Source organism: Syngnathus leptorhynchus, chromosome 3 (assembly GCF_054491065.1).
Source record: "Syngnathus leptorhynchus isolate UIUO chromosome 3, UIUO_Slep, whole genome shotgun sequence".
NCBI lineage: Eukaryota > Metazoa > Chordata > Actinopteri > Syngnathiformes > Syngnathidae > Syngnathus > Syngnathus leptorhynchus.
Window position 1 is genome coordinate 11,475,931 of NC_141197.1, and position 22,571 is coordinate 11,498,501.

At 41.6% G+C, this 22,571-nt stretch overlaps 1 protein-coding gene across 14 annotated transcripts in view; it reads right to left on the reverse strand.

Annotated features, from left to right (window-relative positions):
- Window positions 1-22,571, reverse strand: part of zfhx3b (zinc finger homeobox 3b) — a 308,314-nt gene that overhangs the window by 23,951 nt on the left and 261,792 nt on the right. The gene's annotated exons all lie outside the window — the stretch shown is intronic.

Below are 22,571 nucleotides of genomic sequence, written 5' to 3' on the forward strand. Positions count from 1 at the left end.
TGCTGTTTGTAAGTAACACACAAAGGAAAAGATAGTGAAAACAGATAATAAAAAGACCATCAATCACCTTTATTTCCCTCCAGTGCCCCTTGAATATCCCCCTTGCCTGTAAACTTTGTTTAAAAGTAGCGCGACACTGAGCGCAACAGCATTGATCCGACAACAGTAAACTAGGCCGCGTGGTCAATAGGCCTTATCAGTTATTACACAAGTCAGCTAATTCTCAGCAAATGTGCTTAAATGCTCTTTAGAAAATGCTTTCACGCTCAGGTCCCGACACTACGAGCTATTGACGTATTGACGACCTTACAAGAGCCATACCGAAATATCCTGTTCAAGTATTCAGCCCCGCAGCCATCACATGGCCTGCCCGATTCAGCTCGCCACATGACTACCCGCAGCAAAAAACACTTTTATGATCTTACATTATCCCCGCCGCTCACTGTTTATCCCGTTTGTGGTCGAGCACTATGCGCACACATGAAGACGGGCCGACGTCATGATTGCTTTGACACACATATACGTATAGATTGTGAACAAATGTTGCAGCAAAAGACGCCTGATAAAGGACAGCTACATATAATGCATTCGCTTCCGCTCAACAATGAGTGGAATGAATGAGTTTGTCTGCCTTGTTTAACAGCATTCACTGTAGCACTCTTCTTAAATCATATATAATATTTTTCTCTTTAAATATAAACACAAAGAACCCCACTGAAGAACATTGTTATTGGGGCTCCACACTTAGTCTGCAAGTGTGTATGTGGCTTTCTAAGAAAGCACAAGAGAAGGAAAGAATTTCAACATGAACTCAATCATAGGCCACAGTAAGTAAAAAAAAAAAAATCTGTACGTACATACAAATGATGTCTATGAAGAATGCTGTTCACTTAGCAAAATGTACCGTAAATGGCGAACATGGCACTTCCTGTGTTGTGCTCTAATTACGAAAGACAAAGCTCACCACTTCCAGTAAGCAAGTTGCTAACAAAGTGACTTCTACGACTAAACATCAGGCAACCAGAAGCATTTGTTGCACATTGTCGTGAGCACATCACCAGAAAATATTGGAGTGTTACGATAATACTACATATTATCGGTTTTAATCTTTATTTTTAGTGAGGCTGCAGGGGGCGTGACCACAAATGCTCAAGTAATGATTGGCTTCTTATTGGTTGTCTGCCTCGGGGGCAGTGAATTCTTCCCAAGATTATTTCCCAGATTTTTTTTTTAATACAGTATAATCCCAATGACTATTTTAAGAAATAGCACCAGTATTTTTTTAAAGAAACTGTTTGGATGGATGTTTACTGAATCATTACTTTTCCGTTTTCTACCATACAATGTTTCCGTTATGTGTCCAAGGCAAAGCACTCAATGTATCCAGTGCAGCTCATGCTCAGCCAGAGAAGCAGATCTTAAATATGCCTTCCAAACAAGACTTCTTCAATTTTCACAGAATTAGGAAACCGCACAGCTGCACGGGTACTAAGATTACAAAATAATCCCCAGGTACATTTTTAAGGGGGGTGGGGGCTGTGCCAATTTTTTTTTTAATCCACAGTGACACTCGTAGTGGGACTAATGTTCCACCTCTACATTATTCTACATTTTGCACACATATGATAAATTTTAACATTACAATGATAGACAGCCGATGCATGAATGCATTTCCCTTTCGACTTCCTGCACATAATGCTCACATGATAAATGTTCCCCTTTGTTTTTGATACAGCACGACACATGTAACACAAAATCTAAATCTCCCTTTCAAGAGACAATAATACTCAATTTTAAACAAAACAATATGTTGTGTATTGGGGTTTATTAAAGACGTGGAAAAAAAATCAGCATGACACTAATTTAGCCATAAGAGCCATTTCTCAAAACATGCAGCATTAGTTCTACAAGACTGTAAACTACAACCATGATAAACACTTAGTTTTATTAATCATTAATATCAGTATGAAAGGCAGCTTTTTGTTATACCAAACAACCTTGGTACACAAAACCCAGAGTGACATCTATTTTTTTAATTCAATTTCATGACCAGCATTATGTACATGTTAAAGTGGAAAACTAATTTAGAAATGTCTCAACTGTAGTGGTGGAAGAAAAAATGATTAAAGCCACGCAGACCATAATTAATGAAAGGTCAAAAGTGGCCTGAGAGTAAAAACGGCAACAGAATGAAAACGGTAACAACGCAGCCCGAGAACAAGTGAGACAGCGGCACTCAAAGCTATGGCAGCAGGCCATTTGTAACCCAAATTTGGGATATGCAAAGACCAATAGCCTGAAGGTTGTCTTGTAATTAATTGTCTTCATTAACCACCCTAATACAACGATATGAAGCACTTCCATTAATCTAATCATGCGGGCTGAATAAACTCATGGCTGACACACAGATTACACTCATTTGTTCCAAGCAGACGAGGATCAGATTTGCTCTGCCACTCACTCAATGGGGACAGTCCACGGACACACACACGCACACACATGCACACACACACGCACACACATACACACAAATGCACGTGCACACACCCTCTTTCAGACATCTAGCAGCTTTTCTTGCCCTTGTGAGTGCAGGGGCTTAATCAAACCCATAGGTGTCACTCTTTACAAGCCGGGAGAACTCACACACACTAATGAGGTGCACAGAGGAAGTGGGGGGGGACCAAAAGAGAAGAGAGAGAGAGAGAGAGAGAGAGAGAGAGAGAGAGAGAGAGAGAGAGAGAGAGAGAGAGAGAGAGAGAGAGAGAGAGAGAGAGAGAGAGAGAGAGAGAGAGAGAGAGAGAGAGAGAGAGAGAGAGAGAGAGAGAGAGAGAGATGGATAGATCGTAGAGAGCGAGAGAGAGAGAGAGGGAAGACTGAAGTAGAGAAGGGAAGAGAATAACAAGAAATGTTTGGAGATGACAAAAGCAGATGCTATGCAAAGGATGTCCGTAATCTAAAAGAAAAACAACACACCAAAAAACCAACAATATTACCTTCATGATGAGCGGGAACAGGGAACAGCCTCCCCCCCCCCCCCCCCCCCAACACACACACACACACACACACACACACACACACACACACACACACACACACACACGCAAGAGCAGTGATTACACTGACGCTAATCAGACTGACAAGCACAAACGTCCCTAATAAATAATTGATGGTAACCACTGCACTTTCCAGTATTCCTTCCCAGACTGTGGAGAAGAAGAGCAGCAAGTAATAATAGTCAGTCTAAATATCTTTCACTAGGTCAGGCTCCTCCCTCCGTGCTCTCGGCCTCGGCAGACGACACGGTCGTGATGCCGGTTGACTATCTTGACAGAGCGGAGAAATGCGGTCCTACCTGAGCTGAGAAGGGCCGTGGCGCTTCCTCAAAACACTGGCTGCATTTACAAAGGCGAAATGAGTTGTGTTTCATTATCATCAGTGAGGCTGCTACCATTTTAACCAGATGTCACCTAACCCTAACTGCTGTCTAACTCAGAGGTGAGCTTCCACTGCTTTATCCAAACCTAGACAGCTTCTTTTTTCTCCTTTTAGCACAACACCGTCGGATAAAAAGCGATCTTATTTCACAGTTCATAGACCCTCTCTCGCTCTTTTTTTTAATCCCACTTTGCACCCCCCAATCTCTCCATGATGCCTTGCACCCCTTTCCCCGTATCAAAGTTGTCCTGACTTCGGACTTGAGGGTGCGAAATGGAAGTGACAGGAGGGGCAGCGAAGGACAATGAGACACAGGAGCCATGCTGAGGGCTTTCATGCATTGTCCTCATATCAGCACCTCAGCACCCACACATATGAAACATGACCACTCCTTCCAATCAGAGCCCCCCCCTCCTCGACCCCCGAGGTGTTCATATTGTCCATAAACTCTGAGGTCTCAGAGCAAAGTTAAATAAACCACAACATGCTTTTGTGTGGCTAAGTTAGAATTAGAGACACAACCAATATTTTTTGACACATATTCTAATATTTGGCAGAATAAAATCCAGACAAATGATTAATTGGCCAATTATTAAGATGAATCTCATGAATACAAAAACATTTTGTTCTATTGTCGAGTTTGTGTTGAGTCAGACAAATACTACAGGACAAAGTATTGTTACAATATAAAGTCAATCCTGACTAATTAAATCAGTCAGCTCTAGTTCAAATTTGCAGCGAACTTAACATAATGGACAAATGTCTTGTGATGACACCCCTCACCGATGGGACTTCGTTCATCATCTTATCAAATTATTTTTGGACAACTATGTGGTGACAGTTCGGGGAGTCCCCTTTTTCTGTTCCCTGGGTGTCGAAATCCTAATGGACATGACCTACAGTGATCTAGAGCAGAAATGCTGAGTCAGGAAACACGTCACAAGTGCCATCCGGTAGAAAGTCTTGCCAGACAGCCCCCGTGGGTGTCCCAATATTTGGCCATCGAGTGCAAAATGTGGAATGTCGCGTTAAAAACAAGTCAGATTTGCGGATACTCGTCACTCTCTGTCTCCCACGCTTTTTTTTTCACAGATAGGAAAGAAGCTACTTCAGCACTCCTGGTCAATGTTACGTGTTAGATTCCTGACCTGTCTATTGAGGAGGGGGGGCCACGACGCAGGCACGCATGCAGGCGGGCATCTCTCTCTCGCTGCTGGCCCTGCTGTGACCTCAAGATCTAAATGTGAATGAATACTTTGTGTCTCCATGGGGCCGAGGCGAACGAAGAGGAGGGAGGCAGGGAGGGAGGAGCCTCACAAGATGAAGGAGGGGTACGAGGGTTAGGGCAGCTAATAACTAAAACAACTTTAAAGGGCAAGTTAATCACAAACAGCAGCCATAGCTCACACCGACTCCCCCCGCGCTCCCCACGAGAGCACCACAGGTCTTCAACCCAAAGCTCATGTTCAGCCCCCAGTGTCCATAAATCTAATTTGGCGCAACTGTAAGGTGCTTTTTGAGTTTGCCTTGCTATGTAGACAAGATTTTCACAACTATTGTGACTCTGAAGAACAACTATGATAACTGCATCTTTCTTCACAGTAGAAAAAGAAAATTTGACTGAAAAAGAAAATATGCTCTGCCTACGTGTGTTGCTGCACCGTTTGTGTTCAAATATACATTAAAGCACATAGAAGTTATTCATAGAACACCCATGGTAGGACATATAGGCACGAGCACTCACTCTAACAAGGACCTACAATACGCTTACAGTTCGTGTAAACAACAAGTTAGCAGACTTCAAGGCAAAGCTAGGTGGTTTCAATTCACAGTTGTCTTTGTTTTATACTAAGCTTTAAAATAAACAACAACTGAGAGTTCCAAAATACAGATAGACAATAAAAATTGCTCGTCACAGGGTTCATACAGTTTATTATGGCCAAGTTGATAACAAGAATATTTAATGCCATCTAAAATTAAATATAAGACCAACTTCAGTCATTTGATAAATAACTTTTAATCAGCTTAACGTCATTTGAGCTGTGAGAATATCATAAAATCCTACTTTTCATGTATACACATTTTTTTTGCAAAAAAACTAAACAAAAAGCCAAACAATGGCTCCTATCTTGAAAAACTCAAGTCGAATCACTTGTATCTCAAGATGCCGCTGTTCTTTTTCAAATGAAGAGCTGTTAGTTAGCACCGAGCAAGATGAATTTGATATTTTCCCCTAAAGTGGTGTGTCTCTCATGGGAAATATCGCTAATTAGAAATAGTTCACCATAATGGCATGTTTAGATACATTACCCCCCCCCCCCCCAAAAAAAAGTGAGTGGCGCTCTACTTCTCTTTGTGTTGAGTGATGAAGGAGAGAAGGATCTAGGTTAATGCGGCTGCACAGGGAGTGCGCATTCAGGGACTGCTCACTCGTCTGCCCCGGCACACACACGCATACACACGTGCGGACACACACACAAACACAAAACGGTGAATTCCTTGAATGTCCGCTCACTAACAAATATTATGTCCACAAAGGGGGATGCTGGCTGTACTTTTGCCAGTTGTAAGATGTGAGACTAAAAGCCTGCATGGGGGGCAAAAGCATCACTGGCCGCTGCTCTTCCATCTACTCTGCCCGAGGGACAATGTCCCGCACAAAGGGTCAGTCTGGCTGCATGCCACCCCTCCCATGCACGTTTGCGGTCGTTCTCTTATGCCTCCTCTGAAATCACCCTCCTTTTATTCATGCATCTTTTTCTCTCCCTCTCCATCCCGTTCACACTACAATGCCTTCACCTATTTGCAGCTATTCAATAGAACCTTGGAAGGGGGGGGGGGGGTTGAGGAGGGCTGAAGGGGTGTCTGGCAAGAGAAAAAAAAGCCGCTGTCATGAAGGGCAATCACATCAAGTCTGAAATATTCACCAGTGGCTTGGAAAATGCGATGGTACAGTTATGACAGGCGAACAGGCCACTCTCACCCCCCACCTCATCACACACCCGCCCTCCCCATTCAGGGCAGAAGCACAGTGGACACTCTGAATATGCATAGTCCGGAAAATGTATTGATTTTTCATTTGGCAACAACTACCCAAAAAAAAAAAAAAAGACACACTCATGCACAAAAATCACATAACCTGAAACTGTCACAACTCTTTTGTTCATTTCTCATCTCTCCTGATGTTTGGCTTTTGCCACAAAGTCTCTTTAATTACCAGGTACAGCCCGCTTCAGAGCCTCCCCTCCACTGAGGCACAGCCGCATACAGCCTGCTGGGCTTAACAAGACAGCCCACATCTATTATATATGACATACACCCAGCAGCTTTTGTCTCATATCTGACTAATAAGCGCGCCGAATATGACTATACCCACTGTTTGTTTTGCTATTATACACAAGGTATACCTGCTTACGCGGGAGGAAAACTTGACAATTAAAAGTGCAGACTGCTGCGAGGAAAGTAACACTTGTAAGGGTTCTGTATTGTGTTCATTGTTCAAAGAGACCAACAATGAGAAGGTTTTACCAATCAGTTCTTCTGTCCATTATTTTATTTTCAATTCATCTATGAATTGGAAAAATTGTAAAAATCATATTTGTATTGCCATCCCTTTTTGCAAAACAGGAAATTATTTCAGTATTTAACATTATTTAATGGTGCATAAAATGTAAAAATATCAATAGATTATAACTGCGTTAGTTTTCCCATCTGTCAGAAAATTACCAACGATGAGGATCAATGTGTTTCACTACGACAACAATAACGTCACCAACAATAATAATAATTAACAGATTTGGAGGAATTGCCATTTTGAGTTTAACCTGCTATTCTCATAACAAACTCCTGCGATCAATCATTCAGCCAACATACGCGTGTGCGTGTGTACACGCAAACGTGGACGTGTGTGTCCATTAACAGGTGCTTATCTGTTTATCTCCACTTTTAGGCAGCACAGACCAATAGAGAGGACTGCGCCGACTGAAAAAGATCTCTGCCTGTCGATTTATTGAATGCAGCATTTGCATATCTTTGTAGTACATCCATCTGCCCGTGGACTGTTGTGGAGGTATTAGCAGAGAAAATCAATGTTGCCATGGCGGGGCGTATGTAAGCGCCCAACCTGACGCGTGTTAGGTGTCCGTCTGGCGGCTCTCGCATTGAGCTTATTAACATACTGGGCCAGTCATTCAGTGTTTGTAAACTCACAAGTAAACACACAAGTTTCTCAGTATGCCGGCCCATAGTGTGCCGCTTTGGTCATCCCGCCCGCCTGATCTGCAGCCGTGGGCCCGACAGGCTGTTTGTTTATAAGAGCGTATGTTGAGATAAAAGAGACTCGGCTGACTTATGAATATCAATTTTGCTAATCAATTTAATTTCAAATATAGCGCATCATTGATGTCTTTTTGCTCTCCAAACTTTAACAACTTGCGAAGTGGAGATTTTCAATGATACAAGTGGAGGATGAGAATTTAACTTTTTACCTCAGCCAAGGAGCATTTTTACCACTCTTTGTTTATTAGGGGATAAACTAGAAGGAAAAACTACTGCTGAGGTTGAAGAGGTTTTTTTGTTTTACTATCGGACAAATAAAGGTTTAGCTCGCAAGCCAAAGCAAAAATTTTAAAAAATAACTAAATGTCTGCATGTCTGCTCGTAGTTCAAAAAAGCCAACAGTCGACTCACCCGTATCTCAAGGAACCACTATACTCCTTTGGGAGATAAAATTGCAGAAGCAATTTTTTTATCCTGGACAAACTGTAGGCATATACAGGAAATGGGTGTCTATGAAGGCCTCTGGTTTAGTGTTCCCAATTAGGATGGTTTGGCCTTGGTGGAGGTCTGCACTGTATTTGTTACATCGCACAGGGAGGCATATAATGGATATATGGTACATTTTTCTCCTGGAGAATGGAGTGGATAAACTGGGCAACCTTTCTTCTAACAAGCACCCTTGCTGGTTGCTCATAGCTAATTGCTAAAGAAATCCAATGATTATGTACACTGCACAGGCACTTAAACCATCCACGAGAGTGCTCGCACTTAGTGAAAAAAAAGCTCTCCCTACCTCTATCTATTTCTAATACAAATCAAACAGGGGGGCTTTCTTTCACCATTTGTCTTTCTTTCGGTTCCTCTTTGCATAGCCCATCCATTACTTTCACATGAAATATGAAAAGGCAATATCCTTTCTGTGTTTGTACTGAAGCGTAATGCGATTGTGTTGTCATTTATAAGAAATAATCGCAAACCTCTCTTTCATTTTCCAGTTCAAATAACCATGAAAAATTAGCCTTCGATGTCAGGGAGGACAACAAAGGGATGCACACAGACTATTGCTTCACCACTGCGCTTGACATTTCTCCTTAATAGGAAACCGTCTGGTTGTTCCTATCTTGCCTTTTCAATCTAACCTCTTTTTTTTTTTTTTTAACCCAATTAAAAAGCTCTGTACTCAGATCTTTGTAAATGTTTCCTTCATTTTTTATTCATTGTGGAGGGTCTGGAGGTTAGGAAGGATATGGAGTGGATTACAATACTCTGGCCCTGCTCATTAGCACCCTTGCCACAGTCCGCTAATGGCCACTGTCGGAGCGAGACGTCACCAGACGAGCGGTACGGGCCCTCCGTCGCTGTGACTACCGTCCGGCAGCCTGACGGATAAATAATTCAAAAGCCATCAGACGCCCTGGTTGCCCCAAAAACACACAGCAAAGAGCCAGCTTGCGCAGGCCTCCCTCACTGATCGGAATTTAGTCTTCACACATGATGTACAGCCAGATGTCAGGACAGACAATTATACTTTGTAGTAGTCAGAGAATGTTTTTCATTGGCAGAGATCTTTAGTTTTAGTGAGCGCAGCAAAGTAATGGTAATTGCTAAGTGTGCCGCTGCCATTAAAAGCTTAAAAGGCTGGTTGTTTTCCACTGTAATTATGTACGAAATGATCAACTTTGCAGCGCAATTAGGTGATGTAATTATGTTTTGGACCAAAGTATGGAGAGAATGAAAACAACCTAAATATCACTCCGATATTTTTTTATGTGCTTTAAAGTCCTTTGTAAGTCAAGTACTTATGGCATATTGGCTCTGCTGCTGAAAATGTTGATTTACACTCACAGATAAGATCATGTGTTTGTATTAGTGCATTATTGTGGTAGAACTGAATTGCACCACTCTGAATAATTCTGCTATTAATTGAACACCCTTGCGTTGTTTCTGCAGGTGTTCCTAATGTTGTGGTTTGTGTTGCTCACCTTCACTACTATTCGCATATTCACAGCTTCTTGATTTCATCTTCGTGTATGCCTCGTGATGCATATAATGAAATTCTCTCTGAAAAGGCTAATGAAAAAGACTTGCATCATGCAATTAGCTGCTCCTTAATTCCTTTCTGGTAATGTATTAATTCATTATCAAAATAATTGTGTCTGGATTATTTATTTATTTGCTTGATTATGCGAGCTTAAACTGCAAAACAGACTCGGAGGCAGGTGGCGGGCATCCACTGTACCAACTTCACTGTCACCGTTTTGGTTCTGCTTTTCTTGGTGGTATTTTCAGCTTTAATTTGGAAGCCAATCTGCTTTAGGCTTTCAGTCTCACCCGAGATTCAAAAATGCCCCTGAACGACACTTGACAAAACACGCCTACGCCGTTCATTGCGTATGAGGGCTTCTTTTTTTCCTATCTGCTCTTTTTAGTTTTATTAAATGACTAGTTGTACCACTTCAGAGGAGCGTACCCTCTCACAGCAGGTCATATTTGCTTACTCTCTAAGCACAATTTGATTGGAGCCAATTCTGAGAGGATCCGACAGTCCGAAAGACAAACAGGCCGACGTTCTCATGCATTAAACAAGATAAGTTATCGTCCCCTGATTCTTCACGAGCACACCACGATGCTGTGGAAGTGGGCCGAAAAACTCTCAGAGGTTTGGAACGGTGCTGCCCGCTGTGCTGCTCTCCAGAGGAACAGACTTGGAGTGATTACAGTTAAACTCAGTTATCTTTGGCTAAGCCACAGGAGAGGCAGAGTAAAAGACAGTAAAGGGAGAAAATAACTGATGATGTGGCTTAAACATGAACCGTCTGTTTGAAAATACACAAGCCAACTACTTCTGTTCTTCCAATGTGATATTTAGATCCATACTACATTTTGATAGATAGACCACCTTTTGCATATGTCTGACTCTTGTCTCCAATGGAAGACAAGATCAATCTGTACCACTTTTGGGCCTGATGGAAAACTGGTCTGGTTTATTTAACGAGTGTGAGCGCTGCGTGCGACGCTCAAGTACGATATGCTTTTCTGACTGCAGTGCGGTTGTAAGCAAGACTGGATATGATCATTTCTTCTTTCACCTGTAAAGATAACCGCCATCTTATGCCCAGCCAAAACTAACTAAAGTGGTTATTTATTTATATATTTTCATTTTGAACCACAAAAGCATAGAGCGATCGTCAAGGAAGAAGCGAATTGCCAAAAATGGTGGACATGCATCCGCAACAGAGACTCTCCACTCTTTGCTTTCTAGCCACAGTTGCTGAGTGCCTTAGATAACAGGAATAAACAGCACGACTCAAAATAGACCACAAAGTTAAACTCCACATCTTATTATGCTTGCTCATATCCACAATGCCTTGACAGTTAGTTAGATGTCTGCTTACGCAATAGAATCACCAGTCCACCTAAACTTGTGTTCATTTCCTGCTTAATCCAGGTTAACAACAACAAAAGATATATGTATATGTATATATATTTCTTTATGATAGGGACCCTGTCATATAGAAACACATTTTGAAATACCTGTACCATGTCCGAAAACATTTCCTCCACCAATTAAGTGCAGCAGCAACCATAGCAATGTTGCCAGAACATCTTAAAGATCTTAAACTAGACCATTGAAAACCACCAAGTGTGGCATAGACTCATTCGTCCTACACACTGCTGCAGGAGACGATATTATTAAAGTGAATTTCAAAATGCCCTTGGATTCTCGAGTGGAAGCCAATTAAAAAAGCTTTGCAACATCCATTTTGAGCCGAGTGAACAGGTATGAGCAGGGAGGGGGGGGGGGGGGTGGTAGCAATTTGATGGATGCAGCAGTGGAGGCGAGAGATTGCGCAGGCAGGTGCTGTGCCCGATTTGCACCGTCAAATCGCTGCACTCAATGGCTTTTTAATTCATGGACATTGTGGAACCTTATATTTAAGGTAACTTCAACTTGAATGAATGTCACATCGGCAGCATTTGTGAGATGTATTTTTTTTTTTTTTTTTTTTTTTTTTTTTTTTTAAATCTACCTTCCTGGCTTTGGTGCTGACCAGGCACATAGACATGGAAATGAGAACTTATTTCCAATTCTAACCTCTATAAGGCATTGTGAGGGATTAATAACCGCTGCCCTGTGGCTATGCTCTCCTGTTTTTTATTGCACGCACGACTGTTTTTTTTTTTTTTACAGCAGGTCATTCACTCATTAGTCAGACTTGGCAGAGTTTGGGGTAGAAGCCTAATAAGACACTAAATTAATTATTCATTTGTGCTGCTGATGTTGTTGGGTGCTGCATGGGGCCTAACTAACAAAGGTCGGCCTCAGGAGGACTGCTGGAATAAACACTTTGGACAAATTGTATAATGTTGGTGTCAGTAAAGCAGGGAAAGGTAAACACTAATCACCCAACTCATCGTTAAAACAAGCCGCGAACAATAATGTGGCCCAGTGCGCATTATTGCTTTCTCCCCTGTGAGCGGCTGCAGCATCCCAATGCTCCATCATGGCCTCAGTGTACAGAAAGCCATTGGCTCATGAATGAAACCAGCATCGTTGCTTCAGCCAGAACCATTGGCCTCCTGAGAAAGCTGTGATGAGAATTCATTTCTTCCTATTATGTGCGCTTGTCTGTTGCCTCAGTTCATCAGTCCAGTGCAACCAAGTCAACGCAAGGTCCTGTAATGAAGCAATCAGATGCAGGCTGCTTGTCTGGGCCGGCCACTACATTCCCAGCTCACAGGCCCGAGCTCCCAGTGCAGGCTGCGGGTTGAGGCAACATGGACACAGTCTGCACGCAAGCATTAATTCAAGACCTTGTCTTTCATTGAGCGGAGGATAAGCTCCTCTTACGTGTGCTTCACACCAGGTTTGCCGCGTCCTTTGGGTTCGGAGAATCATCCACTTTCAGAGCTCCATTAGTTCAAACCGGCTCCTATATTTCCGCTAAACCAGTAAATCTGGTTGCTGTGGGATTCCACATTCAGATTACCAGTGGAAGTGGTCGGATGGAGAAACTTCTATCCACCGTCTCCACTCTCCTTAGTGCCACCTCGTACAGAGCTTCAACATGTGGAAACTATTAAGAGGATTTGATGAAAGGAATGTATGTGTTGAAGCTTAAGCTGCACCTCAAAGCAGAGGATTCCGTGTCTCATTTGTTTTATATTGCAATGTAAGTTTCTTTTCAAATTAAAAAGAGAAACTTTTTTGAGCTCACTTATATTGTTATTTCTACCTTCGGGTGATGAAAATGGCTTAAATGTTGATCGTATGAGGATTGTGGACAATCACTGTTTGACAAGACGAAAGTCACAGAGTGCTTTAGAAAATCATCTTGAGGACATTTGCAAATTGTAGATGCATGTCATTCTGAGAAACAAAAAGGACTAGTCACCCCCTACAAGACCTGAATTCTTGATTTCTCAACTAAAAAAAAAACTGTTGATACAAGGTGTTTGAAAACAAAGATTTCAAAAATATTCGATTTGAAAACAAACACCAGAATCTTAAAATCAACTCAGAAGTGTAGAGGCAGCCCCTGGCTGGAGATCCCAACAGGAGTTACTGTATGTGCTCCCTCTTACACGTTCCAGTTAAGGATGCGAAATTGACTCAAGTGTCCCCTTCTGCAGCCTCACATCTGACCTGCGACCAGCTTTGGCAAAAAACCCTATGGCTCCATTCTACATGACAGCAGCTCCTTAACAAGCAGCAGTCATTAACCTCAGGAGCAGGCAGCTGCCATGTGATGTAGTACACTCGGCCCACTGCAGAAGGGCCCTATTGATCCCAGACATACTTGGTGCCTTCCTGGATGTCTCTAATCAATATGCAAATGGCCCACGGCATCGATTCAATATTAATTTTCAATTAGGGAATTCTCAGTGGGTCTTGAGGGGTCAATACAGATGTATTCAGAGCAACGGCTTAAGCAAGTTGCAGGCATTGACGTTCCTCTGCCTAAGACAACTTACTTACTGTTTATTTAGCCTGCCCAGCTGTACGTCCTGATTAAGGCTTCGAGTAACAGGCCGAGAGACAGATGGGCCTTTCCGCACTATCCCAACTAATAAGTCATCATCTCACACTTAGTTCAGTTTCGCTGTCTTGTTTAGTCTGCTACTTAGGGAACGCTTAAAGCTATAAGAGTGTTTTATTCAAATATTGCTAATATATACGCCTACGGTCAGACAGTTTCCACAGTTTAAATAGAAACCAAGTTGCATCTTTTTATTATACAATACCAATACATTTTAAATGAGCCTACATAGTTAATTTAAACACCAATCTAAGCGATTAGAGAAGGAAATAAGTGACGACTAAGCACAAGCTTTTCCAAAATCAGACAAACTAAAACTGTCACTTACTTCCTTAATCATCTTTCTGCTGTAACAAAAGGCTGGTAAAACCTGTGTCATATTTGTGCCATGACGCTACAACGCTTGAAACTAAACAATTACAACAATGAATGTTTGTATTTCAGGCGTGGACAACCCCTACTCGAAATAACTCACCATAAAACAATAGACGGCTTATAAGCTGTCTATTGTTTGTCAATCAAAAAAGCATTGCTGCTTGTCACTCGGCTCTGACTCACTGTCAAGTTATGTGTCGCAACTCTCAAGGCAATCAGGTTCCTGTGGCTTTGGACTTTTGCCATCAGCGTGTGTCAGCACAAAAATAACTCTAATATTTATAATTATAGATATAATTGTACATAATTAAACAACGACAAGTGGAAGGGATTTAGCCAGCTATTCAGATGTATTGTGTACGGTCATAATAGAACAAAGTATGAATGAAGTTGCAAATAAAAGCAATACAGTCCTGACTTAAAGAGCCGTAAAGGAGGCTGGGAGAGATAAAACCAGTGAGGACAGAGATAACCTCGCCTTACTTGCTGCAGATACACTGCCCAAGGTAATTGGTTTGGGGATAACATTAATTACCACATTGCTCATTAATGGCCAATGCCTTTATTGGTTGCATTGATCAGCAGGACCTGTTAGCCATCATCCTAAGCAATGGTGGATGTAACAAGCTTACATATTGGCATACCAATTAATGCAATCAATTCCTGTCTAGATGTTGCTATTATCCTTGTCTACCCACCCCCATTACAATTGTGCCTTGTTTCTCATATATTAGCTTCGCAGTAAATGTCACAAAAAAATCTGCAAAGCACAGTAAAATTGAAACACCTATTCAAATAGAGTTTTCTAAAGTTTAATTTGTGTTTGCGGCGGCTCGGTGTCATGCTGGTTAGCAAGACCGCCTCACAGTTAGGAGGGTGGGGGTTCAATTCCACCTCCGGCCCTTCATGTGTGGAGTTTGCATGTTCTCCCCGGGCCCACGTGAGTTTTCCCCGAGCACTCCGGTTTCCTCCTACATCCCAAAAACATGCTTGGTAGGCCGATTGAGCACTCCAAATTGTCCCTAGGTGTGAGTGCGAGTGCAAATGGTTGTTCGTCTCTGTGTGCGAAAAGCGGTATAGAAGATGGATGGATGGATGGATGGCTGGATGGATGGATGGATGGATGGATGGATGGATGGATGGACGGATGGACAGACGAATGGATGGATGAATTTGCGATGTGTTCGGCCTTAGCATTTCCAAGATATGTCCACCCACTGAGTGTAGGTGATGCTTCTTGGAAATGAAAAAAAAAAAACCTTTCCCTTTACCTCTAACTTAATAGGTAAACCTTACTAGTCTCACAAGCCTTTGTCACAGAGCAATGTGCCATGACAAAGTGGAGGGATTTACCGTTGGGCACAGAGCGCTTCATTTGCTTAATAACAGACGGTTCTATAAGAAAAGTAGCTGCTCCGAGGCGGGACATCGCCTGACGAGGATGTCTCACTCGCAGAAATCCTATTTGAAAACAACACCTTCCGAGCATTCATCCTCCTCCGCGCCTAAGACGATCAACGCACATGACAGGCCCCATTAATATGACGTCCCGTGTAACTTTGCTCTTTCCCCCTCATCCAACAGGAACAAAACGGATGGCCATGAAAGGCGCTGCATTATGGTCTGACAGAACATGTACCGAGGTGGGACGTCTCACGTATGCTGTCTGACAAACATTTTAGAAGAGGTAAAGGAGAGCTAAGAGGTAATTTTACAGCAAGTAAAAAACATCCGTAAACAACCTCCAGCCTACAGAAAAAAAGTGACACTTAAATCAATTTTCAATGTATTATAAGAATTTAGTATATTAAATTAAAAATGTATTATAATATTTTTTTTAATACTGATTTGGTGTCCTTTGCATCACAATAAAAATACTCTGACTGTAAAATACACTTAAACATAATCCATGTCCTACACATTGATTTGATTGCATATAGAAAAAATACAATGGAAAAGATTTAAACCACCTTGACCACTAGATTGTTTTTTTTTGTACCCACTTCCTAAAATGACACTTCATCATAAAATATAAACATGTATTTTTTTTACAAATTTGCCTTATTTTTGATCCTAACTATATTTTAAATGTATTCTCTTTAACAAACGAATAATACAAAACTGTACTTTCCTTGAAAACTGGTTGCAATACAGCAATATATTTTCCACTGGATATTTACATTTTATTGAATATTACCTTTTTTAATTTAATATATTTCTGCATAATTTTTCATAGAAAGAAAAGACAAAATTGCATTTAATGTCATGTCATTTTACATAATCACACTGTATCTGCATATATATTGTTCCCGGAATATATAAAATGAACAGTTTTATAATGTTTTTTTATTTTTTTTTGCTCTCCATTGCACATCATTACTACCTGGAGCCCACATTTGCCCACTGTGGGACCTCCTGAAGCAATGCACAAGTGGGCTGAGCAATTAACAATTTCATGCTGATTGCCTGAAGCATGTTTTGCTATGCCATAAAGATAATAGCATGATGGGTGCTGTGCAGCGTAACCTCTCTCCCTACCTCCACCCCCGGCCGCCTCCCACCACCTCGGCTATTCCTCTATTACCTCCATCTCTCAATTCTCTGCTGTGCAATTCACATGTTGGAATGACGCTCTGCCTGCTTGCTTTATTAAAGACACTCTCCCTGCTTAGATGGCGCATTTAAGAAAAAAAATTACAGAAAGATGACTCCCTGAAGAGTAAACAGGGATGATTATTAAAGGGAAGAAGAAAACTAGTGTCGCGGTCCCCCACTGGCTTCTTGATTTGAAAGTCTAATTTGGCAGCCGCACACGACAGGCAGGTAGACAAAAACAAACAGGTTCCATTTCCCAAGACAAATGGAGCATGCTCGGAGGGGCTGCTAGTGACCGCCCTCAAAGTCCTCATTCTCCTCCCCACCGCATTGTGACAGAAATCCACTTTGACCGCGGACCTTGGCGCTGCGCAACAGGAAAACGTGTGCCACCTATTTGTCTATAGCGCGCAGCACACAAAAGGCTGCAAGGACATGACGTGTGAATTTTGCCCCCAAGTGATGTTTGCAGCTGGAAAAAACCCAAAAAGGTCCAACTGATACACGATGGTTATTTCAAACTGAGTTCACCTCATTTTGTAGGCAAATTGGAGGCAGCTCACTGGGTCATTTTGAGAGGTCAGCAATTAATCATAGCATGATACTACTATATTTTTTTTTCTGCAGAGAAATGAGATAAATACAATAATTTGGAATCTTATCACCAAATAAAAACATACTATGTGATGCTTTCATTTTGAGTGTAAAAATACATTTGAGAAGACCTTCAACATTCTGGAATCCGGTGCTGCCTTGAAATACAAATGAACTGACTCAGCGGTTTTCCATTTTCATGCTGTCATTTGGCCATTTTTTTCTTTGACTTGTAGAATACACTTTGGATGCAAGTGCTGTATGGTGGCAGTGAACTCAGATTACTTCACAAGAAGCAACAGTTTCACATATCGTCAAGAAAGCTGTTTATTGCTGCTCCCATTTGAAGCTTGATGTCATACTAAACGTTAAGAGAATTACACATTGTTTATGTAAAACAACCACATAAAATTGTCTTTAAGGCCCTTTAGCTTAATGCTAACACATAATTGGAAATTGAAAATGGATAGCACTAGTGTCAAGGAAGGACTAATATGACTGTGGCTTACCGCTTGGGAACTGAAACTGTGGCCATATTATACTTGCGCCATTTGGCCAGGACACGCATGTTACAAAATATCCATTGAATTGCAGATACTTTCATTTTTTAGCACGGTTACCGGCAAATGAGGAAAGTGTATAATCCATGAGTACAAAGGGAAATCACCTTTTTGTGGGCAATTTTCAAGGTCTGCATAATATACGAGTGTGTTACTCTCAAGAAATTCCGAAATTCCGGAACCATGTTGGGATTAAGCAATGCTGTTAATTTAAAGCAGGGATGGCATAATGCTGACATTGGCTGTTGGTGCAATACATTTATTAAGCACTAAGGGGACCATATTCGGTACCATAAACAATTGGGGAGATCTCCAGTGGCACATATTGTGCATTTGCATTTAACATGGTGTCTTACTGCATTCTACCGACCACCACGTAAAAGCGTATTATTGTTCTCTGTAATGATGTGAACAGCTGAAAGAATATGATATCCCCCTGCGGAAGTAGGAAGTTATGAGGCGTCTTGCCAATTAGAAATATAGAATATACTATTTCCAACAAAGTCATCTTTGCAGGCGCAAACGTCCTCTGCATTTTATAGTATTTTCGAAGAAACCAAGCGAGCACAACAAATGCTTATAAAAAAATAACAAATGAAATGGAGGAGCATCTAAGTGTCCAGGCGTCAGTATTATTAATCACGTACCGCCAGCATCATTGTTCCTACAATGTGAAAACAAGGCCCAAAGACATAAGGAGGGGCTGGGGACAAAGGGTAGCGGCACCAGCCCCCTCTGGCCCGCCCCCCTTGACCCCCTCCCTGCTCACCTCCCAAACTTCTGGTGCTGCGTGTGAATGTCCAGCTGGCGTGCTGAGCGCACACATCTCAACCGAACGCGGCTGCGATATCATTGTCTATGATATGACAGAAGTGAGGCAAACGCTTGCTATGCCACCGAGGCTCATGTGTTCACTAACACTTATGAATTGCAGTCACATCCTCCGCGCAAGAAGGGGATGATAATTGCGGACAGCCAATAAATTACTGTTGCCTCCACATCAATTATAAGCATCACGTCTGGCAATGAGGAAAATGAGATCTTATGACAAATTTCATGAGGCCGGGCTGCCCGGCAGCCTTTCTTAACATGCTACAGATAGCGATCCCTTATCTAGCCTCTGTAATGGGGAGCTATGGATAGAGAGATGGAGCTGCAGCCATTTAATTAAAAAGCTGGGGGTAGGGGGTGGAGAGGTGTAATTCATTGAAAAAGGCACAGGAAGGAGACAAAGCCTTTGTCTCAATACATATTTTGCTCTACATTGTCACTCGTCAGAGGCCAGGTTTGCATGTGACAAATCCAGGAGCCTTTTTCCACTGCTTTGTGCACATCTTTCCTCTTTTTTTTTTCCGCGCCATTTTCTCCTCTTGTTTTTTTTTTTTATATTTCCCTGGAGTCTACTGCAAGGTTTCTCCACTGGGACACCTCTTTTCTTTTTTTTTTTTTTAAACAAATGACTGCTGCGGACAGACAGAGGCACTGAATGAAATGGCCCCTGCACCTAATTGTATTCCCACCTGGGGCTGGTAGGCAAGGGCAGAGGCTTCAAGAGCACAGCAATGAGGATTTATGGCAGATGAGGAGACGGGAAAATAAAACACCAAAAGGGATGGCTCTTAAATCTCATTTCCAGCGCAATATTCATTGTAGTTGCAATTGGGTACGCTGAAAAAAACGACCGCTGTGTTCAAATTATAGCTGTACTCTCTACTAACATTTAACATCATTAGAAAATCATTAGAAAACCATCATAAAAGCCGGGATTATGACCAGAGCATTAAACACAATGATTATGCAGTGTGTTCCTTCTCTGCTTTGCCTTGTAAATGTGATTTGCTGTGCTGTGGTACCCAGATCCGAGAACTAAGATTATTACCCATAATTACTGCAACATTTGGAAAACATTGGCATGCATAAACTTATACACCATTATACATTTGTCTGCATGAGGAAACATTTTCCATGATATTTGGTGTGGGGTGTCATGAATTCATTTCCATGGTAGAATAAGAGCAATATTCCAATAATCCTGTTTAATGGCAAACCTACGATAAAACGCTCGCCATTTTGTCCCATCGCTATTATTAGCGGACTGCAGCAAACTTTGTTCAAATAACCATTACACACAACTTCAAAATCATTTTAAGGGTACATTGATGTAAGCACAAGAATTGTGACCCTGAACTACCTAATTTTTTCAACAGGGTTTCCCAACCTCTATTGAGCTAAAACACTTATCTTAAAGAACAATCGCACTACACAGCACCAAACAATCAGAGTCAGAATTGCAAATTGACTGAGCAGTGTGAAACCTGGGCCCGTTAATTGAACATAAAGCTGATATACACGCCAGCATCTGACTTCATCTGTTGTATTCTTGGCAACAGATGGTTTATTGCACTTACTGCCATTTAATGGGAGAGCATTGAATTATTTTAGCTGATCTAATATGTTGCTGACTGATATACAGTAATTGCAATACAGTTGTGTGTGAGGGGGGGGGGGGCAAATTAAGTTAATATATGGTATACAACATATTGACATTCTTGGACACCTCTTCTGTTATTTTAACACTAGCATTCATGCCTCAGTGTTGTTGTTGCTTTGTTGCTGTTTTGGGCAGTGACCTACAAGGCTGATGTGCATTTCTGTCAACTTTCCATGGAAATCACAATATCATATCACTGATAAACTACCTTACAAACAGGCCTGAGAGCGACTCATGTGGTTCACATTGGTGAAGCCTTTGCTAGATTATGCTCAAACTAAAAGTACCAGGATCCTTTAGATTGGAGCAAAATATAAAAAAATAATAAAAAAACTCAAATAGTGATTGCCAGTAACATATTGTCATATACATTCACCAAACCATACATTTATCTGCTGCTTTATAGAGGGTGAATATGTTGATCATATTTGTAAGAAATCACAATAGGCATGCATCATACATGATACAACATGTACTACACATGTGTTGTTCATAGTGTAGTTACAGCGGCTGACCTCTACATTAATCACCACTCATTACATTGTATGTTTTGCTTACAATGTCTATACGCAACTCATAAATGCTAAGTGGGTCCTAAAGTAGTGCTACAAAGTATCAATGGATGCGTATCTGCTTTTTGAAGCAGCAAATCCGTCCATACGTTCTCTATACTCTGATGTATGAGTCTACTTAAAGCGTGCCAATAGTGTCAGAGTTGAGTCTTCACTTTTTGGGATTTCTCGGCAGCCCCATTATCAGGAGCAGCCATCAGCACAAAGATAAAAGATCCTAATGGAGCTGGCCCTGGTGGAGATGAAAGGTGCAGAGATGGCACACAGTTATGAATCTCTAATGCAGCCCGTGTTTGGACGCTAATGACCGACACAATAGGACACATGCGGTGCAAATCTCTTCTGTGTCACTAAAGGCAGCCACCTCTAGGTTTGAAAACCACCACTCTCAGACAGGAAATATAAGAAGTATCTTTATTCTTTTTTACAAGAGCTTGCTATTATTTACTGCTAAGTAATGCACATTTTATACGTCTTTGACTGAAGCTACTGAAGGCGGTTTCAATTCATTGTCAGTCATATTGTATGGAAGGCAAATACATAGGAGCAAATCATTGTTGGGCTTTTCAGCGTAATTGAAGTGACACTTATGAGAGCCAATGTTCTTTTGAATGCGTTACTTGGCAGATATTCAGCTTTTGTCCCTTCAACTTTGCCAGCGAGAAATTACATCCATTGAATGACAGGCAGAGGTGGAAATATAAACGGTGAGAAAGAGGAAGTCCCCCCTCCCTCCCCCTGTCCCTTTCACAGAACCTAATGGATTGTGAGCACTTAATGCATTAATCAATCAATATCTCTCACTGTACATCAACAGAGCGACCAAGTTATGAATGACCTTTCTAACAAAAAAAGGACACTTTAATGCAGAGAAAATGACTGCTGGGTTAGCGACTTGGGCCCGGGTTTTGTCACGCGTGATTACACCTTCTCAAGGCGCGGGGCCATTAACGAAGCACTAACTGGGCTCGTCAGGCTCATGCAACTTGCATCAGCTGCTGACTGGAGGTGTTGCGAGCGCGTAACCTTGGTCGAGGCCTCACTCAATCACCTGTTACGAGTGCTTTGCCGTTGCCGCGGAATACCAAATTCGTATAATTTACTGCGCCATTATGAGACCGCAATGTCTTGTTCACGTCAGCCGCATCATGAAAGGCTTTAAATAACAGGCTTGGTCACAATACACAAGAATTGGTCAAAGGGGACATCAAGAAAGGTACAGTATGATTTTTTTTTCTTTCTCCGGATAAGAGTATACGAACAAAACGCTTCAATTGAAAGTGGTCATTTTAGATGCCAGGAGATTGGATGCCCATTGTGAATCATGTTCACAGTTATTCCGCAATTTTTACTGAATGTTATATTTAGAAAACGTCTATACAATGATTTTGAATGACCCTTTCAAGACTTGGTGAACTTTAGTGCAATCGGTTATAAAAATTTAGTTCTGACCAAACAAAGTGAGAAGAAAAGAGTCATTCAATGTAGTTTATAGTGCTGGAACGTTTTACTTTCCATATCATGCTGCCTCACAGGGTGTTCTAATCCGTTATATATCAACAGTCATAGTCATTTCATATTACTGGGAGTTTTTAAAAGATACCTATTAAGTCTTGGAAATACCCTTTGT